At 39.4% G+C, this 23055-nt stretch overlaps 1 long non-coding RNA gene across 1 annotated transcript; it reads left to right on the forward strand.

Annotated features, from left to right (window-relative positions):
• The first annotated feature begins 184 nt into the window (after positions 1–184).
• On the forward strand, positions 185–22846 carry LOC132657196 (uncharacterized). The gene is made up of 3 exons (XR_009595005.1): positions 185–383; positions 7326–7538; positions 8760–22846. It is a non-coding gene; the product is annotated as an uncharacterized LOC132657196 (long non-coding RNA).
• The last annotated feature ends 209 nt before the right edge of the window (positions 22847–23055 follow it).

The raw sequence follows: 23055 nt of genomic DNA on the forward strand, positions 1-23055 counted from the left end.
CCCTCTTCCCTCCCCAGCCGGCTTCTCCGGACTCCTCCGGGCCGCCCGAGGAGAGGAGGCGGCAGTGTGACTCCCAGCGAAACCCGGGAGAAATTCCTCCAGGATTACGCCCGGATTGGCAGCTCCGGGGACCAGTGGCCACAGGCGGCTCCGCGCCGCGGCTGCGCCGGGTCCGCTCGTCCTCAGTCCATGCTCCAGCGCTCTGCTACGCCTTCATTCTCTGGCTTCTTTCTCCCCTAGTCTCTCCCTCCTTTTCCTCTCTCCTCCTCCGTACTCCTTCTTCTCTATTTCCTTTTCACTTGCACTTTTCTGGAAGAAAGATCGGTGAAAAACGAGATATGTATTTATTAATAGCTTTTCTGCCTGCGACAATTGGACTAGCGGTAAGAAACTGCTCGGGGTGGGGGGCGGGAAGCCACGAAGTTTACAGATGCAAGCAGTATGAAGTGTTTCTAAGTCTCCAGTTCATGAAAATTGTGTTTAAAAGAGAAGACAGTCAATATAGTAAACGTATATTGAGTATTTCCCACTCTCCCTAACCACCCCCCCCAAAAAAAGGAAGTGGAGGAATACTCCCATAAATTAAAAATGCAACACTTTCAAAGCTTGTAATTTCAACTAAAGACTTAAGTACCATTTTGCCTCACACAGTTTAAGCCCCTGAGGTATTTTATAGGCTCCATTTCAGCACAGAAATAGGAAGCTACAAATAGGGCAATTTGATGAGAATTGGATGGAGACCTTGAATAATCACCGATTTAAGAGAACTTTAAAGAAAAGAGGGATAAAGTAATTTCTAGTTTGCAAAAAATAGTATTATTTCCTGGATGGAAGTAATCGATCTGAAACATTTTGTTGTGAAGTCTTTTTTTCAATTCCGGGTCTATAGGACACTATACAACATGGCAAACTGCATAGTTCTTTCCTATTTCTAGCATTATTTTTCCCTCTGACTTCTGAAGTGAATGAATTATGGAACCATTCTGCTCCTAGAATGGCTGCTCTAGGAAACCAGGGAACTTTCTATCTTGTTCACCACTGTATTCTCATTCCTGCTTCATAAAATACACAATAGATATTTCTTGGATAAACTTTGATCTAAAACTGCAAAAGTATCTGCCTGCCTGCACTGCAGGAGACACAAGAAATGCATGTTCCATCCCTGGGTGGGGAGGATCCCTTGGAAGAGGAAATGGAAACCCACTCCAGTTTTCTTGCCTGAAACATCCCATGGACCCAGGAGCCTGGGGGGCTACAGCCCAAAGGGTCACAAAGAGTCAGACACACCTGAGCACGCACAGATACTAGACAGTGAAAATTTTTGAACTTGGAATAAATTAGACTCATGCTCTAAGTGAGAATTACAATGTCTTAGTAACATTTCATGGAAGAAGTCTCAGAGAAAGAAATTTAGAGAGCCGGAGGAAACGTTAAAAGCACTGAGTCTGAGAGGTCCACTTCTTTGGTTTAAAAGTCCCAACTACCAGGCTCCCAACAGGCAAATCTAAGGGGTTGGCATCCAAGAGGTAGTTTGGAAAAATGGAAGAGTGGACAGAACAGAAAAATATCAGGAGACTGGGAGCTGTAACTTCCACAGAAACTGAGCTGGTACCTGGCGGATCGATGTGGGACTGGGTCTTGCTTGGTTTTGGGGAGAATGAACTGTGACGGTGTTTTAAGGTGGATTCTCTGTGGTTTGAACACAGCTGAATGTGGCCATTCCTACTTCTGCCAGGCTGCCAGTCCAAGGGCCACTGTCATCCTGTAACCTGGATGAAAGTATTCTTAGCTCCCCTCACCAATACCCCGTATCCCATCCCCTCCTGCCCCCACTCCCACCACCCCCCACAGAAAAGGGTCTGGCTAAACATGCAGAGTCAGCAGCTTCCAAGTAGGGAGACTCAAACCCCAGTCTCCGGGTTTCAGAACCTGTGGGTTCCATAGAATTCATCCATGGGTTGAAGAATTTCTTGAGATGGAGAGCTTCTACAACGAGTTTCCAAAGGACAATGAACAATATAAGAGAAACGTCATCTCTATTCCCAAAAGAGACCCAGTCTGCTCTCCAGGCTTTGGGCAAGGCCACTCCTCCCATCTCCCCAACAGTTAAGAACCCATCAAATAAACTAGAATTTTAGTGAAAGAGGAAAAAGCACTTCTCGACTGGCTGTCACAGCTACTGATGTTTATTGGGTCATCCACCTAATGAGCATGGAGACTGCTGTCTGTTTCAGCTTAGGCAGACTGGTAAAAATGAATTAGCAGATGCATCTGTGAAAGGAATGCATCTATGCAACTGATGACATACCCCAGATCTCTTGGCATTTTTGAGACTCTCAGTGACTTGGTATTTTTTTAATAAATCATCTGTAGGAGAATTTATGTAATAAGGAGATGGTACTGTTTTACGGTTTTCCAGTAGTCATGTATGGATGTGAGAGCTGGACCATAAAGAAGGCTGAACACCGAAGAACTGAGGCCTTCAAATTGTGATGCTGGAGAAGACTCTTGAGAGTCCCTTGGACTGCAAGGAGATCAAACCAGTCAATCCTAAAGGAAGTCAACCCTGAACATTCATTGGAAGGACTGATGCTGAAGCTCCAATACTTTGGCCACCTGATGCAAAGAGCCGACTCATTGGGAAAGACCCTGATGCTGGGAAAGATTGAGGGCAAAAGGAGAAGGGGACAGCAGAGGATGAGATGGTTGGATGGCATCACCGACACAATAGACATGAATCTGAGCAAACTCCAGGAGATAGTGCAGGACAGGGAAGCCTGGCATGCTGCAATCCATGGAGTTGCAAAGAGTCGGACACAATGTAGTGACTGAACGACAGCAACTATTTTGAGAGTCACATAATATCAGGTACATGATAACAAATATTTAAGACTTGGTGCTTAAGTGCATGAACAGGTGTGGCCGAAAGGATAATCTGACCGTGGGAAAATCACAGACTGTGAAAGCACTTACATAAGAGCTGGCTACAAAACAATTCACCCGGCTGAGTGGGAGCAGGGTTGTCCCCAATGTTAGACACATGTCTAAACTTGAAAATGGTGAAGACCTGTGTCTTAGTTTATTTGAGCTGCTTTAAGAAAAATGTCATAGGTTAGGAGGCTTATAAACAACAAAAATTTATTTCTCGCACTTGGAGGCTGGAAGTCCAAGATCAAGGCGCTGGCAGCTGCAGTTTCTGGTGAGAAGAGGCTTCCTGGTTTAGAGACAGTTGTCTTTTCACTGCGTCCTCATGTAGTAGAAAGAATTCTCTGGAGCCTCTTGTAAGGGTGCAAGTCCTATCCACGCGAGCTATGCTCTCATTACCCAAGCACCTCCCCAAAAGCCGCACCACCTAGTACCATCACCTTGGAGATAAGGATTTCTTGGAAGGTGAAATTTGCTCAGTCCAACTCTTTGCGACGCCATGGACTGTAGCTTCCAGGTTTCTCTGTCCATGGAATTTTCCAGGCAAGAATACTGGAGTGGGTAGCCATTCCCTTCTCCATGGGATTTTCCCAACCCGAGAATTGAACATAGGTCTCCTGCATTGCAGGCAAATTCTGTGCCGTCTGAGCTGTCAGGGAAGCACACGTGGTGGGACACGATCACTCAATCTATGAGTTTGACTATCACTACGGATAGTCACCTATCTGTGCTTTTACCTATTTGAAATATTTTTAAACTGATAACGGACTAAAATTCAGTAGAATTTGGTGCACTGTATCAAATACAGTTATGTCTAGCTTGCGACTAGAGCCAGAGGCTCCTCTCTAACCTCTGTTTTCAAGTCCTTATTTCAGGACTGTGCTTTGAGGGGCACAGCAAATACAGTAGCAAAACCAATCACTTTTCAAATAGCTTCACTGATTGCTAAAAATAAATGCCCTTTCTCAAGAATCTCGAAAGAAAATATAACCAAAAAAAACAGAATGCAGAGACTAAGGCTCAGAATCATAAAAGATAAAAATGAGAACCTATTTTGTATCTACGTATCTATCCTATGATAACTGTGGACTAGCAGGTGTTATGTTCCAGGGGGAACTGTCAGAGCAAGAAACTGCAGAGGGGAAAAAAAATGCTACCTGCTGGTTCTTCCACTCAGCAGCCCCTGGAATGTTCCCAAGGCTCTGGGTTAGAAATCCATTTAGTAGCATCAGCCCTGACTAAATTCACCCAGAAGAGAATAGAACCTGAGACTATGATGAAATCTAGCCAGCCAGATATTACCAGTGCTAATAACGGCAAGTGAGTGGAGGCCGTGATGAATATCCACAGGCCATCCAAGAAAATCTATTCTTAGCCTCAGTCTTCACACTGTTCTCCCTGTTCACCTCTGTCAAGCCTTTGCCAGAGATGTTGGCTGATTTGAGTTTCATAATTTGAGTCTGTGCTAATGTTGAACAAAATGGTCTCATTTTGGGCAGCAGGACACAAGCAGGAAAGTCAAATCATAGAGTACATAAATTATCCCCTGAATAACACAGAAGGAAGAACACTCTTTTTGGCTTCCCTAGCCTTGGAAGGAAAGTTATGACCAACCTAAACAGCATATTAAAAGCAGAGACATTACTTTGCTGACTAAGGTCCGACTAGTCAAGGCTATGGTTTTTCCAGTGGTCATGTATGGATGTGAGAGTTGGACTGTGAAGAAGGCTGAGCGCCGAAGAATTGATGCTTTTGAACTGTGGTGTTGGAGAAGACTCTTGAGAGTCCGTTGGACTGCAAGGAGATCCAACCAGTCCATTCTAAAGATCAGCCCTGGGATTTCTTTTGGAAGGAATGATGCTGAAGCTGAAACTCCAGTACTTTGGCCACCTCATGCGAAGAGTTGACTCATTGGAAAAGACTCTAATGCTGGGAAGGATTGGGGGCAGGAGGAGAAGGGGATGACAGAGGATGAGATGGCTGGATGGCATCACTGACTCGATGGGCGTGAGTCTGAGTGAACTCCGGGAGTTGGTGATGGACAGGGAGGCCTGGCGTGCTGCGATTCATGGGGTCACAAAGAGTTGGACACGACTGAGCGACTGAACTGAACTGAACTGAACTGAACAGAACAGAATGGCATGGTTCTTGAAAGACTGGCAAAATTGGCATCCATTCATTTGACAAATATACATGGGTCGCCTGCACATGCCTGGTCCTTGTGGGGTAGGCACATGAATTTTCTTAAAATATGTTACAGTAACACATTTTAAACTGAGAGTTATCCTCAAGTCACAAGTCTGTGACAAGGTCCATGTCAAATTTCACCCTAAAATCAGATATGAAATAAAGAAAACATTATTTATAGAATATATCATTCTTGGGCATCAAGCAACATTTTCCCAAGAGCTATATATGTGAAATTAGAAAGGTTCCATAAAGGTATCTTCAAATTATTTGCACTGCACTTGTATTCCAATTGGACAGGAATATCTAATCTTGGTTGATCTGATGTAAAATGGTATTCCTCTTGTTACTACTGTCTGCATAGACTATTACTTTAACGGCAGCAAGCTCTACCGCCCCTCTCCCCCCACTATTCTTAGAGATCCATCTTCTCTAAGACCCTGGATGGGAACCCTACATACCATATACTAAAAAGCCCACATCCGCTTGCTCACAATTATGCAGACCAGGGCTGGATGTTGGAGAAGGCAATTTATTAGTGGGCCAGATTCACCCTTCAGATCATTTAAACTAGGGAACTTAGAGTCTAACTCAATTGTACATTGACTTGGGAGTTATCCAAAACCAGATAGGGTTCTTGTGTGCTGAAACAGAAGGGGCTGATCTGCAGTCGAAAGAATAAAGCAGGTGAACAGAGAGGAGAGAATCAGAGAACACATGACCCCAGAACAATGTAAGATTCCTGATTTTTTTCCAGTTCCTTTCCTAGCCTCTTTTTGAGATCCAAATCAACTCGATTCCTTTGGGAATCTACAAAATACTCTGGTAAAGTCAAGTCTTTAAGGTAAAATCCTCATTTTTCCTTAGCTAGTTTTAGAGGATTTCTGTTCCTGGTAAACAAATGATCTCAGACAAAGACAGAGCTGAAAATGAGAGCTTTGACTATGTTTCCTTCACTTGGAATAGAATGGAATCCTTGCCATTGACTGCTTTATACATATATGAGTAAAGAACAGGTTTCGTGAAGACAACCTACCATAAAAGTTATTTAGATTTTCAGAAAAAAAATTAGGAAAGAGGTATTTACATCATTGAATTACCTAGAGTTAGGTATATTAAATATTCTGAAAGCAGAATAGAATACATAAATATTTCTTTGAATAGAATAGTATCAATATTGGGACCACCTGCAGGCTAACACTGGCAATTGCTTCATTGAACATATTTCTAAAAGGTCTAGCTGGCAAAGTGCACAAACATCCAGATGTGAAACGTTACCAAATTCTTTCAGGTAGTGAAATGTGGAACAGGCAGTGTGGTCACGCCTGGGTGAGCTGTTAACTCACTCAGGTGACAGAATCTTGCATTTTATACCTGCTGTTAGTACCCTACAGTGAATAATAGCTTCAGAGTTCGGCAACACACAGACTGGAGTTTGACTCATAATTCCACCCTTTATTGTGCTTTAAGAGGCCTTGACACCCAACAGCCCATTGACTCTAAGTCTCAGTTTCCTCATCTGTAGATTGGAAATAGTCAGGTTAATGTGCGGAATCTGTAGGCTCATGCATCACAGCAGTTATTGAGTTATTTTGTACATAGTTTCCAATAAATGCCCTTGTCATTATTAGTGTTTCCTCTGTCTGAAATAACCTATCCGTTCTCCCAGTTCTCTGGCTAATTCTTACTTGACCGTTCAGTGTCAGTTTAGAAGGGTCCTCACTGGCAAACATTTGAAGGCTTACTGTGCGTCACAACACCTCCTCCAGGTAGCCTTCCCTGATGCCCCCTCAACCAAATAAAGAGACTTTTAAGACACTTAATTCTCACCTGTTAATTATAACCTAGGATAGAATATTTGAATATTAATAAAATTTGCTCATATAAATATGTTCTGTTGTGTCTAAAAGTACAAAACAAACAAACCAAAAAATAGCGTCAATAAGGGCATAGTAAACGAGAATCCAGCATTCTACCTTTAGAAAAATGTGCACCATAACAAATTTAAACCTACATGAAAACTCAGAGAGGGAGTGTAAAATTTTAAATTGTAGATTCTAAAGAAGTAAAGAGAATTGAATTGTTAAACAAAAAAACCCTTACTCTTTTGAATTCAGATAGAAATAAGCAAACTGTTTCTGGGAAGGAAAAAAATATACTGTATCATAACGTCAAAATTCAGTATGTCTAATGTTTGCTCTTTTTTTTTGTAGCTGTTAGCAATGCCCCCATCACAGAGGAAGAGACGTTCTCTGCAGATTTCAGTCCAGTGTGCATTGTGAAAGCACCTCTTGCCACCTGCTCACTCACCACCCCCCAACACCAACAGCCCAAGGTGGCTTATGTGAACAGCCCAGTCTGAATGTCCTTTCCCTCCCAACTCGTATAACCCTATATAGGAACCTACACAAATACGTGACACACACGTAAGTATTTGGTTAATTTTGTTCTTACTTGTTTTGCAAAAAAGATCACATTAAACACCTCCTTCATCTTGTAGAAATTCCTCCAAGTCACGTGACAGAACTTTCACTAATTTTTTAATGGCTGCATATTTCCTTTGGTATGGGTATTTCACACTTGATTCAGTCATTTCCCTGTAATAAGGCATTCAATCTGTTTCCAGTGGTTTCCTAAAAACAATCTTACGGGGAAATACCATTTATATATTTCCTTAATTCATGATGATTTTCTTTCTGGAGGCTAGATTCCTAAGAGCGGGACTGTTGGGTTGGAAAGTATAAATATTTTTAATTTTATGAGATGTTGTTTGACAGTTTCACAACAGAAAGTTTTCACATTTCCGCTAGGGATGTTTGAGAGTATGCTTTTTCTTTCTCCGCGTTGCAGCCAGCAATAGATGTTAACTTTCTTCTTGGCCATTTAATAAGTAGGAAATGACAGCTTATTGCTAGTGTTAGGTGCATTTTGCTGAGTACTAGTACTAGTACTTTAGGCGGAGAAGGCAAGGGCACCCCACTCCAGTACTCTTGCCTGGAAAATCCTATGGACAGAGGAGCCTGGTAGGCTTCAGTCCATGAGGTCGCTAAGAGTCAGATACGACTGAGCGACTTCACTTTACTTTTCACTTTCATGCATTGGAGAAGGAAATGGCAACCCACTCCAGTGTTCTTGCCTGGAGAATCCCAGGGACGGGCAGCCTGGTGGGCTGCCGTCTATGGGGTAGCACAGAGTCGGACACAACTGAAGCGACTTAGCAGTACTTTAGGGCATCTTTTTTTTTTAAGTTGTTGTTGTTGTTGTTGTTGTTTTGTTTTTGTTTTTGTTTTTTTTTTCTTTTTTTTTTTTAATTTTAATTTTAGTTTTTTATTTTTAAATTTTAAAATCTTTAATTCTTACATGCATTCCCAAACATGAACCCCCCTCCCACCTCCCGATGTGTATAATGGACTTTTGGACTCAGAGGGAGAGGGAGAGGGTGGGATGATTTGGGAGAATGACATTCTAACATGTATACTATCATGTGAATTGAATCGCCAGTCTATGTCTGACGCAGGATGCAGCATGCTTGGGGCTGGTGCATGGGGATGACCCAGAAAGTAGTTGTTGTTGTTTTTTGATGTTGACCATTTTTAAAGTCTTTGTTGAACTTGTTACAATCTTGTTTCTTTTTTTTTGTCCTCAAGGCATGTGGGATTTTAGCTCCCTGCTGCTGCTGCTGCTACTGCTGCTGTCTCTTCAGTCCTGTCTGACTGTGCGACCCCATAGACGGCAGCCCACCAGGCTCCCCCGTCCCTGGGATTCTCCAGGCAAGAACACTGGAGTGGGTTGCCATTTCCTTCTCCAATGCATGAAAATGAAAAGTGAAAGTGAAGTCACTTAGTCATGTCCAACTCTTAGCCACCCCATGGACTGCAGCCTACCAGGCTCCTCTGTCCATGGGATTTTCCAGGCAAGAGCTCTGGAGTGGGGTGCCATTGCCTTCTCCATTTAGCTCCCTGAGCAGGAATCAAACTTGCACCCCCTCCATTGGAAGGCAGTCTTAACCACTGACTGTCAGGGAAGTCGCTAAAGCATTGTTTGTATTTGTTATATTTGGAGTTGGTCTTATGTATATTATCTGTTTGTATCCCTTTTCCCATTTTTCTACATGGTAACATGCTTTTTTTTCTTATATGAGCTCTTGCATAATTGCTCTAAATACATCAATCTACAACGGTGGTATTAATCCATCTTACGTATATTTTTATATATACTATAATCTATTTCCAATTAACTATCCTAACAACTGATTTGTCTGTTTCCATGTCATACCATAATCATTTGACTACCTTGATAATACAGTGCCTTCTGATATTTCCAAAACCAATCTTCCTACTCTCTAACTACACATTGTTTTCTTCTTTTCCATACTTTTCTTGGATATCTTTGGGTGTTTTTTCATCCATATAAATTCTAAGAATATTTTAGACAGTTAAACCATTTTAGAATTCTATTTGGGATTGAACTAAATTTATTATTGGCTTTGAGACAATTTATGTTTTTATGATATTAAGTTATTTCAAACCAGAAAATTTTATATTCAACTTTGTTAAGATCTTTCCATTTTTGATAAGATTTTATAGTTTCTTATAGATCTTTATAGATCATGTGAGCTTCTTTTTATAGATAGTCCCATATTAATATATATTCGAGCACTGTTATAGTGTTTCTCCTATTTCATCAAGGAAGTTATTGCTAGAGGAAAACTGCTTTGTCTTACATTTTGTATACTACCATCTTTTAAAATTCTTTCAGTTCAGTTCAGTTCAGTCTTAGTTACTCTCATATCTTTTTAATAGAGTCTCTTGGATTTCTAGGCATACAATTATATCATCAGCAAAAAGTGTGGTTTTATTATCTTTTCTAATATTTATGCCAGTTATTTAACAACAGAAGTTATAAACAATGAGGGTGATAACAGGGCATTCCAATCTAGCTCCTGATTTTAAGGAAAATAATTTAGTGTATCTTAGCATTTAAAATAATACTTGTGGTTGGTTTGCAGGTAGTTTTTAGCAGATGAAATGTTTCATTACTTATTATAAGTTTTTATTAGGAATAGTTGTTGAATTTGATGAAAGCCCTTCTGTTCCAAGATTTATTGCTAAGATTCTATGGGTTCTGTCCTTTAGCTAGTTGATGTAATAAATTGTGCTGATGTTCCCTGAGAGTGAGTTGTTTTTTTTTTTAATAGCAAGCCACTTCCACATTCCTTTAACAAAACTTACTTGCTTTTAGTCTATCAGTTTTTGAGAACTTGCTATTATTTGCTAATACAGATCTTCCTCAGCTTATGATAGGGCTATGTGCTGATAAAAACCATTGTAAATTGAAAATGTCATAAGTCAAAAATGTATTTAATACACCTAGCTTACTGAACATAACAGTTTAGCTTTGTTTACCTTAAGCGTGCTCAAACACATTAGCCTACAGTTGTGCAAAATCATCTAAACACAAAGCCTATATTATAATAAATAAATACATTTTAGATCTTAGCAGTGATTATTTTTCACCTTCTTATTTTTTATTAGGAAATCATATTTTTAGTATTAATTTTTATTATTTATTTGCAGATGCATTTGAGCTCTTTAAGTGCACTTATTTTTTTTAAACTTGTATTTTCATCTGTTTTCTCAGGTGAATTTTCTTCTCAGTTTTATTTTCAGGTGTGAGATCTAATGTATTTTCCTCACTCAGGCTACAAAAAGGTCATTAATGACCCAGACAACCATGATGGTGCGATCACTCACCTAGAACCAGACATCCAAGAATGTGCAGTCAAGTGGGCCTTAGGAAGCATTACTACAAACAAAGCTAGTAGAGGTGCTGGAATTCCAGCTGATCTATTTCAAATCCTAAAAGATGATACTATTAAAGTGCTGCACTCAGTGGGTCTGCAAATTTGGAAAATTCAGCAGTGGCCACAGGACTGGAAAATGTCGGTTTTCATTCCAATCCCAAAGAAAAGCAATGCCAAAGAATGCTCAAACTACCATACAATTGTGCTCATTTCACATGCTAGCAAAGTAATGCTCAAAATCCTTCAAACTAGGCTTCAACAGTACATGAACTGAGAACTTTCAGATGTACAAGCTGGATTTAGAAAAGGCAGAAGAACCAGAGGTCAAATTGCTAACATTTTTTGGATCATGGAGAAAGCAAGGAAATTCCAGAAAAACATCTACTTTTGCTTCATTGACTATGCTAAAGCCTTCGACTGTATGGGTCACAATAAACTCTGGAAAATTCTTAAAGAGGTAGGAATATCAGACCACCTGACTTGTCTCCTGAGAAATCTGTATGCAGATCAAGAAACAATGGTTAGAACCAGACGTGAAATGGCAGACTTATTCAAAATTGAGGAAAGAGTACAACAAGGCTGTATATTGTCACCCTGCTTATTTAACTTCTCTGCAGAGTGTATTATGTGAAAAGCCAGGGTGGATGAATCACAGGCTGGAATCAAGACTGCCAGGAGAAATATCAACAACCTCAGATATGCAGATGATACCACGCTAATGACAGAAAGTGAAGAAAAACTAAAGAGCTTCTTGATGAGGTGAAAGAAGAGAGTGAAAAAGCCAGCTTAAAACTTAACATCCAAAAAACTAAGACACTGGCATCCTACCCCATCCCTTCACGGCACATCAGTTCAGTTCAGTTCAGTCGCTCAGTCATGTCCGACTCTTTGCGACCCCATGAATCACAGCACGCCAGGCCTCCCTATCCATCACCAACTCCTGGAGTTCACTCAGACTCGCATCCATCGAGTTGGTGATGCCATCCAGTCATCTCATCCTTGGTTGTCTTCTTCTTCTCCTACCCCCATCCCTCCCAGCATCAAAGTCTTTTCCAATGAGTCGAGGGGAAAAAATGGAAGGGGAAGAGAAAAGCCCACGGTTTTATTTTCTTGGGCTCCAAAATCACTGTGGATGGACCCTCCTAAGCTATTTTGTATTTATTTTTAATATTTACTTATCTGTTTATTTATCTGTCTGCCCTGGGGTCTCAGTTGTGGCACACGGGATCTTTGCTGGGTCATGAGGGATCTTCTGTTGCAGTAACAAATTGTCTAGTTGTTGGGCGTGGGCTTAGTTGCTCCACCACACGTGGGGTTTTAATTCCCTCAGACCTGTAACTCCTGCATTGCAAGGTGATTTCTTAGCCACTGGAGCACCAGGGAAGTCTCTCTTTCTTTATTTTTGTGTGCATGCACAGTGGCTCAGGCATGTCTGACTCTTTGCAACCCCTGGGCTATAGTCCGCCAGGCTCCTCTGTCCATGGATTTTCCAGGCAAAATACTGGCGTGGGTTACTATTTCCTACTCCAAGGGATCTTCCCAACCCAGGGATCAAACCTGCATCTACTCCATCTCCTGCGTTGGCAAGAGGATTCTTTTACCACTGAGCCACCTGGGAAGCCCTATCTTTTATATTTTCTGAAATGAAATACACTACTGAAATTATGGCAGAGTAGCTAGAATGGGCTATGGAGTCAGACAGATCTAGGATTTGAAACCCATTTAGTGAGAACAGAGAAGGTTTAAAGAGCAAGTGTTCTTTGCAAGGTGGACATCTCAGGGAAAACTTCGTGCAAACCACGAAATGTCTTCATATAACAGACTAGAAACTGTGACTCTGAGAGTTCCCCTCATTTGCTCAAATTGACTCAGCTTTTAAGTTTTAGAGGCAGGATTCCCAGACCAGCATGTCTAGAACTTTTTTTTTGAATCTTCTGAAATTTCTTCCATAAATTCTTCTTAGTCAGGAATTGGAAACACTAGTTACTTGCTAGCTGTTTAAAGGCTTAAGCAAAAATTTATAAATATCTCACTGAGGAAGTTTCCAGTTTTGTTTTCTATTGTACATTTTGGTTTTCTTATTTGCAGATTTTTTAAACTATTTTTTAATACCGAGTGTCAAATGACTTGTATTGTCATTAGAGAACATAATTAGAAGATTTTTATGTGTATCAAGCTAAAGAAGACTCGAGGTGTGGACTCAGCACCTTCTTACTAGGTGATGTTTATCTTCTTGTCTAGAATGCTCTCCTGGAGAACCAGATGCAGCTGGGGTTACTGTGCTTTAAAATGAGACATAAAAGGCCATTTGAAGGTTCTAGAGGAAAGTAGCAAAAATGCCTGCAGATTTAGGAGCTATTTAATTAGGAGAGATTAAATGAAATAGTCAAGCTCAGACAAGATTAAGGATAACAGGAAAGTGATTGATGCTTATAGAGTAATGAGAATTATCTTGGAGAGATACTCACCCATCAAATCCTAGACTTGGAACTAAGAGCATCACTTAGTTTTGAAGGAAATAGTTTTAGGACAGATGAGAGAGAACTAATGATGAACTTTTGGAATTTTCTTTTTGTTTTTGCTATAACATTTTATTATACAAAATTTCAACATACATAAAAGTAAGAAAAATCACGTATTAGAGATCTTTTGCCCAAATATGGCTTAGACTGAAAATAGATTCTGGAATCTATTTTTATAATGCACAGATTCTGGAATCATTTTTATAATGCACAAATAATGACTGAATGCTGGATTTTTTCAAAGGGTTTAGGATTTTTAGAATTTAAATTTTGAGGTGGATATTCCAGAAGATATCAATAAGAAACTTTGTGGGTAGTGAGCCTAAGTTTGACATGAGAAGGAAAACATCAGGTAGAAGGAAAGGTCACAAGTGTCCCAGAAAAATATCCTGACAACTGAGAGGAAAAAAAAACCTTAGAGCAGTTGGGATGTGACAGCTTTGCAAAAGCATGAGAAATTAGATCTCTGAGCTGTGACTATAAGTCATAATTCAATTTCCTTTGCAACACTATAAAAAATTCAAAGTTTTATAAAAACAGAATGAAAGCTTATAAGAATCAAGTCATGTCACCTCTCCTTCTGACCAGAATGGAGTCACTGCTACTGGGTTTGCTCCCCCCTCCATCATAAACAACTATAAATTTGGGCGAAACAAATGAGGTTGCTGTTTCAAAGCATTGCTTAACAGGAAGTACAGGATTGTGGTTCTTGAGAGAAGGGAAATACACAAAGGATGTCTATGGCTACCCTAGTTTTCTTCCTGGGGTTAATTTTTGGCCTGTAGTTCAGGAAGGGAAAGACCAATAGCAGTCTGGCTGAGTTGAGGAGGAGGGATGAAAGACTGGGGCTGCGGAAGGCTGCATTTGTGAGCAGAGTCCTGGTAAGGAAGTTGCTAGGCAAAGGTGACCCCGGAGCTCTGGTGGGGATGCATCATACGTGCTTGGAGAGGGCTAGCAGCCTAGTAGGACACAGCTATTGTGAAGCTAAGAGCAGAATAGAGATAAGGAAGATTGCACAGTGCTGGCTGATGTGGGTGCCTGGACCAGCCAGAGTAGGCAAACATCACTGCATTCAGTTGAAAATCAGAGTAAGACCATGTATTAAGAGTAAGTTCCAGCCATTCCTTAGGACTAAAGATAAAATCAAAATAGACCTACCCTAAAGAGCATAAAACCAAGCCTGACATGAAAATCTACCACTACTGTAACCGCCTGCCAGAAAAAAACTCAATACTCTTTGATGGAAGGCAAAATAATCCAGACTCTGACAAGGTGTTCCTCACAATATCCAGAATATCTTTGATAATTACTTGACATGCAAAGAAACAGAAAAATATGACCAATAATTAAGGGGGGAAAAAACGGTGCTCAATAAAAATTAACCCTGAGGTGGCCAAGATGTTATATTTAGCCAATAAAGACTTTCAAATAACTACTATAAATATGTCAAGGGCTTGAAGGAAAAAATGGATGTAAAAATTAAACAGGGGAGGGATGTTCAGTAGGAGGGGACATGGATAAACCTATAACTGATTCACGTTGATGTTTGGTAGAAACCAACACAATATTGTAAAGCAAGCATCCTCTATTTAAAAATAAATACATTAAAAAAAGGATTAAACAAATAAGGAATATTAGCACATAAATGGAAATTATAAAAGAAGAGTTAGATGAAGATTCTAGAACAGAAAGTTAAATATCAGAAAAGTAAAAATGAACAGAGTCTCTTTAACTTGTGGGACAATATCAAGTAGTCTAATGTATATATATATATATATATATATACTGCCTTCCCCAGTGGCTGAGACGGTACGCGTCTGCCTGCAATGCGGGAGACCTGGGTTCCATTCCTGGGTTGGGAAGATCCCCTGGAGAGAGAAATGGCAATCCACTCCAGCACTCTTGCCTGGAAAATCCTATGCATTAGTGTCTGAAAAGAGAAAAGGACAGAAGAGAGGAAACAGGAGGGGAGGCGAGAGAAGAGGGGAAGAAAAGACAAAGCGAGAGAGAGACAGAACGGGCCAGAAAAAATATTTGAAGAAACAGTGGCTGAGATCTTTCCAAAGTTAGAGTCAAGAAGCTCAACAAATAGTGTGTGAGATGAATACAAAACAAACCTCACCTAGGCACATTCTAGTCAAGTTGATGGAAAACAATGATAAAGATAAAATCTTTAAGAAGTCAAGATTAAAAGACACATTAGGCTCAGGGGAATAAAAACAGAAATTACTGACTGAGTTTTCTGCAACTTTGGTGGCCAGAAGACAGTGAAAAATTATCTTTAAAGTGCTAGAAGGGGAAAAAATAACTGTCAACCCAGAATTCTTTATCTAGTAAAAGTATCTTTGAAAAATGAAGATGAAATAGAAATGATCAAATAAGCAAAAGCTGAGAGGACTTATTGCCAGCAGATATGCACTGTAAGAAATATTAAAGGAAATTCTTCATGTTGAAAGGAAATGGTACCAAATGGAAGCTAAATCTACAGGCAGGAATGAAGGCATACAGGGAATGGTAAAGATGCGTACAGTCATCCTGCAGCATCTATGGGGGAACTGGTTTTAGGACCCACCAAAATATACCAAGGATCATCCCTCATAGCTCACTTGGTAAAGAATAAAAAAAAAGAGAGAGAGAGACTGTAAGATAGGAAAAAAAAAAAAAAAAAAAGAATCTGCAAGGCTGGAGACCTGTGTTCTGTTCCTGGGTCTGGAAGGTCCCTTGAAGAAGGAAACAGAAACCCACTCCAGTATTCTTGCCTGGAGAATTCCATGGACAGAGGAGCCTGGCAGGCTAGAGTCCATGGGGTCTCAAGAGTTGGACACAATTTAGCGACTAAACCACCACCAAAATATATTAATACTGTGGATGCTCAAGCCCCATACTCAACACTCCATATCTGTAGCTCTGCGTCCACAGATTCAACCAACCACAGATCGTGTGACTGTAATAGTTACTGGGGAAAAAAACTCTGTGTATAAGTGGACCCATGCTGTTCAAATCTATGTTGCTCAAGGGTCAACTGTATACATTTTTAAATCTTTTTTCTCTTGATTTAAAAAAAAAAATTTGATTGTTTACAGTAAAAAAAAATTACAATTCTAGTCTAAAATTTATAATGTGTTCTTAGTGTTAATAAAATCCATGAGCGAAATAGCAAAAAGAATGGCATGGGTGCTAAGGCTCTGACTTTTTATATGAAGTGGTAGAATAGTAATTAGAATTAGATGTTGATAAGGTGAGGATCCATATTGTGACCTGAGGGTAACCAAACTTTTTAGGATGTGCCTGGAACTGAGTTGTTTTCCAGAATGTTTAGTCACCTTATCTCACATTTGAGGCAAATGAAATAAAATGGGCAAGATGGTACATTTAAACCCAGTTGTAGCAATACCTGTATTAAATGCAGATTGACTACACATATCACTTAAAAGCAGAAATCAGCCTGGATGAAAAAGTAAGACTTGGGGCTTTCCTGGCGGTGCAGTGCTTAAGGCTCCTTCCTTCCACTGCAGATGGTATGGGTTTGATACCTGATCCGGGAAGTAAGATCCCACATGCCCCATGACATGGCCATAAACAAATAAAGTAGACTGCTTTATGAAAAATAAAGTAAGGCTCGGAATGCATTTATAGATGTATAGCCCCATATATATGGATGTGAGAGTTGGACTGTGAAGAAAGCTGGGCACTGAAGAACTGATGCTTTTGAACTGTGGTGTTGGAGAAGACTCTTGAGAGTCCCTTGGACTGCAAGGAGATCCAACCACTCCATTCTAAAGGAGATCAGCCCTGGGTGTTCTTTGGAGGGAATGATGCTAAAGCTGAAACTCCAGTACTTTGGCCACCTCATGAGAAGAGTTGACTCATTGGAAAAGACTCTGATGCTGGGAGGGATTGGGGGCAGGAGGAAAAGGGGACGACAGAGGATGAGATGGCTGGATGGCATCACTGACTCAATGGACTTGAGTTTGAGTGAACTCCGGGAGTTGATGATGGACAGAGAGGCCTGGCGTGCTGCGATTCATGGGGTTGCAAAGAGTCAGACACGACTGAGTGACTGAACTGAACTGACTGAGCCCCAACTAGGTTGTAATTTTAAAAATGGGAAAAACATTCCTGGTAAACAGTAAGCCTAAGAAATCAAACGTAGCAGTACTAATACCAGACAAAATAGACATCAAGACAAAAAATATTACGAAGGATTTTAAAAGACTTTTCATAGTGTTAAAATGTCAGTTCATCAGGAAAACATATAATCCTGAATATGTATGCAGCTAGAACCAGAGCTTCAAAAGGCATGAAGTGAAACTGGCAGAACTAAGGAAGACAATCGTAGCTGGGTATTTTAATGCTCTCAGTAATTGACAGGATACATAGATTTTAAAAATCAATAAGGACATGGAAGATATGAACAAGCCTATCTCTCCACTTAACCTTATTAACATTTACAGAACACCATACCCAGCCCCTGCAGAATGTACATTCTTCTCAAGATATATCCACCAAGGTACACCATAATCTGTCACACAAAATAAGCATCTATAAGTTTCAGAAGCAATTTAAATCATGCAGAATATGTACTCTGGCCACAGTAGAAACTAATTAGAAGCTAATAAAAATTTAAAAGTAATAACAATAAGATACTTAGAAAAGGCTCAAACATTTGGAAACTGAACTAATTTTAAATAACCGATAGGTCAAAGAAGAAATCATAAGATACAGTAGAAAGATTTTTTGAGTGAATGAAAATATTAAAGTTTGTAAAATATAACTAAACAGCGTTTAGAGATAAATGCATAACTTGATTTTTTTTTCTTCTATTTTTTGGCTGTGCTGTGCAGCAGGTAGAGATCTTAGTTCTCATGCCAGGGATTGAACCCGTGACCTCTACAGTGGAAGTGTGGTTTCGTAACCACTGGACCACCAGGGAAGTCCCAAGAAGTGTATAACTTTAAATACTTATGCTAGAAACAAAGAAAGGTTTTAAATCAACTCCCTAAATTTTCAACTTGAAAAGCAGAATAACCTCAAATGGGTAGAAAGAAGGAAACTAGTAAAGTCAGGATTAACAACATAGAAAATAGACAAACCGTAAAGAAAATAAGATTGCCAGGAGAAATATCAATAACCTCAAATATGCAGATGATACCACCCTTATGGCAGAAAGCGAAGAGGAACTAAAAGCCTCTTGATGAATGTGGAAGAGGAGAGTGAAAAAGTTGGCTTAAAGCTCAACATTCAGAAAACGAAGATCATGGCATCTGGTCCCATCACTTCATGGCAAATAGATGGGGAAACAGTGGAAACACTGTCAGACTTTATTTTGGGGGGCTCCAAAATCACTGCAGATGGTGACTGCAGCCATGAAATTAAAAGATGCTTGCTCCTTGGAAGGAAAGTGATGACCAACCTAGATAGCATATTCAAAAGCAGAGACATTGCTTTGCCGACTAAGGTCCGACTAGTCAAGGCTATGGTTTTTCCAGTAGTCATGTATGGATGTGAGAGTTGGACTGTGAAGAAGGCTGAGCGCCGAAGAATTGATGCTTTTGAACTGTGGTGTTGGAGAAGACTCTTGAGAGTCCCTTGGACTGCAAGGAGATCCAACCAGTCCGTTCTGAAGGAGATTAGTCCTGGGATTTCTTTGGAAGGAATGATGCTAAAGCTAAAACTCCAGTACTTTGGCCACCTCATGGGAAGAGTTGACTCATTGGAAAAGACTCTGATGCTGGGAGGGATTGGGGGCAGGAGGAGAAGGGGACCACAGAGGATGAGATGGCTGGATGGCATCACTGACTCGATGGACGTGAGTCTGAGTGAACTCTGGGAGTTGGTGATGGACAGGGAGGCCTGGTGTGCTGCGATTCATGGCGTCGCAAAGAGTCGGACACGACTGAGTGACTGAACTGAACTGAAAGAAAATAAATTAAAAAGTCAGTTCTTTGAAAAGATTGATAAAAGTATTACCCCCTAGCAAGACTGATTAAGGAAAAAGTGGCCCCGTAGGCAAAAGTGAAAACCTCACCGAACTCTGAAGTCGCTGCTGTTAATTAGGGGAGATGTGCACTCATGTGCTGTTGGGTGTAAAGATAAAAGTCTAGAAAGTCATTTTTCTAGGCTCACTGATTTTTGAGAAAAACATTAAAGCATTTTTTTTTGCTCATTTTTTCAACTGCAACCCAAAAAGGAAACACTAAGAAGAGATAAAGTGCGAGAAGGTGGATGTACACACGGTTAAGTAGTATAGAATCTATGAATGGAGGTTCATAGATATTTTATAAGACTTGAAATACAAAAACACAAATAATCCAATTATGAAAACATTAGTCTTATTTTTATTTCTTTTGGAAGCTTAGGGAGACCTTATATATAAAACCTAGTTAATCATAATACTTGGTTCACACTCTCCTCTTTGAGCATAACTATCTTTTCTTTTCAGTTATTTTTTATTAACAATTATTTAATGAAAATCTAAGAACCTGCCATTCAATGTAAGATCTACAGTGATCCCTAAGTTAAACCTACCCATGTGCTATCTTCCTCAACTCCAGAAACAATTATCCTAAATTTTCTTTATTACTGTTAATGTTATTTTTAAACAATATGTGGTTTCATTTTGCTTTGTTTTCTAATATTTCAGACTTACTTTTCTCACTCAATATTATGTAACTAAAACTCACCCATGTTGTCGTGGATGTAGTTCATTCATTCTATTGGGTGACTGTCACAGAATAACTTATCTATTTGGCTACAGTGAATATCCTTTTTTTAATTCCCCAAAATATGAGTGTTTGGGTAGTTGCACAAGTACATGCCTCGGAGTAGAATTGCAGCGTCCTGAGACATGACTTTACGGGATGATGCCAAACTATTTTCCAGAATGGATGTAGCGATTTACATTCGATTCACATCCTTTCCAATATTTGGCATTGTCAGATTGCTAAATTTTTGCCAATTAAATGGGTATAAAATGCTGTCTCATAGTCTTGATTCGCATTGGCCATGTACATTACCTCTTCTGTGAAGTGACTCTTCATTTCTTTTTCCTGCTTTTCTATTGGATTATTTGTCGTTTTCTTATTAACTTGACGGAGTTCTTTGTATACCTTAATAACAATATTATCTTTTATATATGTTTCAGATACCTTCCCTCAGTCTTATCTTTTCACTTTTGAAAAGTCTTTTTGATGAACCACAGTTCTATGTTTTACTGTAGTTGAATAGCTCAAGCTTTTATTTGATGGCCATTACAGGTTGATGTATTTAAAAGCTCAATGGTCAGTCACCTAGAAAACTCAAAATGTTTTAAGGTTTTGCATTTGACAAATAATCTTCAATCCATATATAACTGATTTTTGTATTTGGTATGAGGTAGGGATTCAATTTCACTTTGTTTCCTTTTATAGATAATTGTATCCATCGTCATTGTTTTCAAATAGGAAAAGTGACAGAAAGCCTAAGAAGAAAAATCTCACAGCAGGTATTTTTCTCATTGGAGTCAACAAAGAGAAAGCCATGTCACCCATTTGAAAGAACACAAATCTAATGCAATGCCCAAATTTATCATCACATTGCAGGAATGGAAAGAGCCTTCAGAGTCACATAATTCATCACTCAGCCCCCAGAGATGCTTCAACTAAATCGCCCAGGACAAATTAGTATCTGACTCACATTTTAAGATATCACTGGGAAAAAATTTCTCATTCCAACCCTTGGTTGTTTTTCTTAGAAAATTTCTCCTCTGCCTAGTCATAGAATCATGCTCATTTCCTTTATATTGAACCCTACTGGAAAATAATTTATTGTAATAATAATCTGCACATGGATCACAAATCTCCCTAAAGGTCATAAACTCAAATTAGTTTAAATTAGAATTATAGATAAAGGTTTTGAACACTTGTCCATTAAAACTTTCACTGACCTATAAAACATTTGCTTCCCTTTTGGACAATAAAAGAGAGCACTGATGCGGGGATGGCAGGGATCATTAATAGCATAGAGAATATTTATCTTTTTTTAATTGAAAAATATTGAGAAGTAGTGAAAGTGTTAGTTACTCAGTCATGTCCAACTCTTTGTGAACCCATGAACTATAGCCCTCCAGGCTCCTCTGTCCGTGGGATTCTCCAGGCAAGAATACTGGAGTGGGTTGCCATTCCCTTCTCCAGGGGATCTTCCCAACCCATGGACCAAACCTGGGTCTCCTGCATTGCAGGCAGATTCTTCACTGTTTGAGCCACTAGGGAAACCCTGAAAAATATTACATCCATTTAATTTTATTTAAGTCTAAGTCAATTTATTTTTGCCCTCCAAAGGGAGGGAATAAATACACGAATAGAGTTAGAAATAATACTTGTTTTACACAGTAACAGCACCAGCAAATGCCAAAAAATGATTTGCAAACTATGAGTTTAAAGCTAATTCTCAAATCTTGAAACTTCTTTAAATAACAGGGAAACAAGGGGCAGAAATAATTAAGTAGACAATAGTTCCATTTTAGCCAATCATGTGCAGAAAACAGAGTAAGAAAGCCCTTCTTACAATTCAAATACAAGATCGTATTCTTGGATAGATATTTTACCTAGCAATAAAAGCCGTAAGTATCTTCATATTTGTAAAGAAATGGATAAAATCCAGAAAACTTACCCCAACTTGATAATTTGGAGAAAGGCCATAAATTATTTCATCTCTTTCTGCTATTTTCTCGTGTTCTTCCCTGGTGATGTTTTCCTCTAAATACCTCTCAATGTGCTTGCATTTAACATTCTCACTGCAGATTCTTTGTCATAGACTGAAAGGTAGTACTTCTTTCTAAGGGACCATTTGAGTTATGGTTCTTCCACACAGCTTTAGTGTTCTCAAGACAGGTACCCAAGGAGTGAGTCACGAAGGTGGAAGTTGTTGATGATAGCTTTATTGCTTTTATGGACAATAAGAAACAGCAATACACATTTAGGGGTGGGGATAGGGGGATGATATGTTAACACTGATTTTCTTTTATTTAGAAAAGGATCTTATAAAGGAATGCCGCAAATAGCAATCTAAAGAAAGCCCTAATTGAGGTTGGTGCTAAAACCATTCAAATGCTGAAATAGACTTTCAAACTCTAAAACTGGAGGCTGCATTCTCTGAGAATTAGTAAATGAGCTAGAAGTTATATTTCTGTTTTTGTTTTATGTTCAAAGATGTGTCCTCACAACTTTCGCCCCATTAAACTGGAAGTTACACAAGCTCTTTGGGTTCGGATCAAAGAGTTCTTGGTTTCTTGCTTTGCCTCTGCCATAATCTGATGAGTTTTGACCAAATCACTCTATTTTTCATCTGCTTTTGTTACTGTATTAAATGGAGATGACATTTTACAAGGCTTTTGTTAGAAATAAAAATACTTCAGTATGATTAACTACTACATGCTGTGTTTATGAGTGCAATTCCTTATTTGCCCTTGAAGTGATTCAGAAGGCATCTGGATCCTGGTCTATCTCCATTCTTGGTTTAGAACTAAAAACAGGAAAGCAAAGACCTACTGAAAAAAATAAACTACACAAAAGCCCCAAAGCATATGTTAATGTATATTTTAAAGAAAGAAATGGGAAGAAGTAAAAGCGTCGTTTTTGT

This window comes from Ovis aries, chromosome 9 (assembly GCF_016772045.2).
Source record: "Ovis aries strain OAR_USU_Benz2616 breed Rambouillet chromosome 9, ARS-UI_Ramb_v3.0, whole genome shotgun sequence".
Taxonomy (NCBI): Eukaryota; Metazoa; Chordata; class Mammalia; order Artiodactyla; family Bovidae; genus Ovis; species Ovis aries.